At 41.3% G+C, this 3,032-nt stretch overlaps 1 long non-coding RNA gene across 2 annotated transcripts in view; it reads left to right on the forward strand.

Annotated features, from left to right (window-relative positions):
• The window catches only part of LOC109953119 (uncharacterized), an 8,472-nt gene extending 5,925 nt beyond the window's left edge, over positions 1-2,547 (forward strand). For both annotated transcript variants that reach the window (XR_002273850.1, XR_002273851.1), the window contains 2 exons: positions 580-663; positions 1,692-2,547. This is a non-coding gene — a long non-coding RNA (uncharacterized LOC109953119). The remainder of the gene's footprint in view (positions 1-579; positions 664-1,691) is intronic.
• The last annotated feature ends 485 nt before the right edge of the window (positions 2,548-3,032 follow it).

The following is a 3,032-nucleotide window of genomic DNA, read 5'->3' on the forward strand; positions in this document are numbered from 1 at the left end:
TTCCCCCGGAGGAGCTGGAGGAAGTGTCTGGAGAGAGGGAGGTCTGGGCATCTTTGCTTAGACTGCTGCCCCCGCGACCCGGCCCCGGATAAGCGGAAGAAAATGGATGGATGGATGGATGGATATTAGTGTCCTTTTGTGAAGCACTTTGTGCTCCTGCAGAGTTGTAAAGTGCTATATAAATAAACTATTATTATTATTAAGTACTGTACTTAATAAAGTTTTGGAGTACCTAAGTATTTCCATTTTATGCAACTGTCTACTTCTGCTTCAGCTGAAAATAAGACTGTAAATGACCGTAAATCCGCTCTCAGATTTATTATCATCAACTCAGCATAAGGGCGCTGAAGAGGTTTGCCCCCGGAACGTGAATGAGGAAGCGTTGTATTGTTAAATTTTCCCAGTTTCATTTCACTCGCCTCATGACCTCTGTGGAGCATGTAAGCAAACCATAACGTTGTTTGTACTGGGGATTGTTTATTGGTTTGATGCTTATTGTTAATGTAAATACTTACATAGTTCTCTGGTAACTTTTCTCACTATACGTTCACCCCGTTTTGTTTCTATCTTTTATCTCAGGAAACACGCAAGCAAGTAGTGCTTCAGGCCAAAGACGCAACTAAGGTATCCAGGTTTTATTGCAGCCTTGGTGAGCGCAGCGAGGTTTGTGAAATATGTTCTTACTTTGTATAAGGTTGTAGAAATGCACTGACTGTAAAGTGTCGTATCTCTCGTAATTGTTAGTCACATTTTTTACATATGTTAAAGCAGCAAAACGTGTTTTTTATACGTTTATTCTGTATTTCAGTTTTCACGGTGCTCGAAGCTGGTCATTGCCGACTGCAAATAAACACACCGCACCTGTAGAGACTCTCTGCTTATTACTGACACCAAGGGCTGTAACAAAGACTTTACATTAAAGACACATGACAGGTTTTACAGTCAGTCCCCAGTGTCAGTCTATTGGTCCCATGTCCCAGATCAGGTGTCTCTGTTGGCGCCAAAGACATGTTTCTCCTAAACTGATCCCCTGGGTTCTCAAGTTCCTGTTCCTTACAGATCAGTTAAATTTACTCAGAATTTCACAAAAAGTGAAAAGTGTAAAAAATAAAAACCAACCTGCAGATGAACTTGTGTTTATTTCCCTGCTAATCATGTCACGACTGTCAGGTTCGTCTTTATGTAAAGTGTTAAAACCACCTGCTCCTCACTTAAATGCTGCTTAATGTTAATTTGACGATGTATCAGCTGCAGGGCCAGAGAACTTTATTTTCTTTAATACTTGTGCATTGTATTGAAGACTGAAATCAGGACTTTAAGGTGTAATGCAGAACTTCTACAGCATCATGTTGGTACAGTATGTATGTATGTTTACATCCCCCACCGCTGATCTGTCAGTCACCCTGTGACCCTCAGATACAAACTGTGCCTGGTCAGTGTGAACTGATCAGGCTGTGTCACTGAGTTCCTGTTGGTCACACAGTGGTTATGTTTTTATCATCTTTGGATTCAGTCTGAGTTTCCACCTGTGTTTCATTAGTTTGTTTGGTTTCTAATTCCTCGACTCGGTTCTGTTTTCTAGTTTATTATAGGTTCAGTTGTAGTTAAAAGTTGCGGAGCAGCGGTGTGGTGTGAAAAACAGTTTGCTGATCACTGACATCAGACTGAACTGTCTGCTCTACTCGTTTCAGACTGGAAGAGCCCATTGCTACCTGTGAGCCACTGACTTCAGGCCATGTTGTACGTCAACATGCGACTCGTCCACGTTTCCTCCCTGATACACTGACCTCACTTCAGGTTACCGTGTAGTGTCCTCGTGCTGTGTCGCCATCTACAGGTCACAGTCTGCAGCTGCAGCCACAGAGCTTTGGGACGCACTGACAACTTCAAAGGAACAATAGTACAATTATTAGTTTACCTTTGTTCTTCAGCAGTGATTATTTTAGTTTTATATTTTCTTTGGGTAAATTCTTATGTTCTAGTTCATGAAAATGTTACAAATAGTCATTTTTACTGTACAATATGAAGGTGACCCTGGATTAAAGTAGCACAGTCAAGTTTGTGCTGTGGTTTTACTAGGACAAAGAGTTCATGTCCAAATTAAAACAGATCATTTAGGGAATCTAAATGTGTCTTTATACAGCCGGCAGAGAGAGAGAGAGAGAGAGAGAGAGTGTGTGTGTGTGTGTGTGTGTGTGTGTGTGTGTCAGTCAGATTGGACACTTGTAACATCAACATGTCTGGTCCGTCGGGGTCTGTAGTGAACGGGTGTTGTACTGGTGTATGGTTGACACCTGTGAAACATAAATGCACGTTATGGATATCAGTGTAACTGTGTGTCACGGTCTGCAAGGGTGTCGTTGATCAATGCAGGTCATGTGACAACCGTTTCCTCATGATTATATACAGTTTTTCTAAACGATTAATGCTGTCTGGTTAGTTTCCTATGCAGGCCGTGCTCAGCAGCTGGTGGATGTCTGAGCTCAAAGCTGTTGACACTGTTAGGTATTTTTAGTCAGATAGATATTGGATAGATACTTTATGTATTAGAAATGTTTAGTGGAGATAGGATGTCTAGTTAGACTGTTAAATGCTTAGTCATGCTTATGAGTTTCTACAGGGTACATCTGGTCAAGGATAACTAGAGAGAAGAGTTGATGACTGTCAGCAGACAGGGTGTTTAATATTATTATTATGATGTGTATAACTGTAGCCTTAGCCATAATATGTTCTTATGTTTAAGATCACGACATGTTACTAGAGGTCGTGGGAGAATGTCTTTAGCTACCCATGTGTCATCCACAATCGGACAATAGGATCAAAAAGCTGTTGAATGTTGTACCTCTGTCCAGAGCGGAGCAGCCCAAGAAGATAAAATGCATTGTAAAACATGATTCGGGATTCAGAAGTTGGTTTTCCTGCGGGAGCTCTATCCCTCTGAATCCAGCGCTGTAAAGACTTTCCTGGTATCAGACATTCAGTAAACTTTGTTGATTTTAAACAGTCCTCTCCTGTCTTCACTTCTTGTGCTT

This window comes from Monopterus albus, unplaced genomic scaffold (assembly GCF_001952655.1).
Source record: "Monopterus albus unplaced genomic scaffold, M_albus_1.0 scaffold548.1, whole genome shotgun sequence".
Lineage (NCBI taxonomy): Eukaryota > Metazoa > Chordata > Actinopteri > Synbranchiformes > Synbranchidae > Monopterus > Monopterus albus.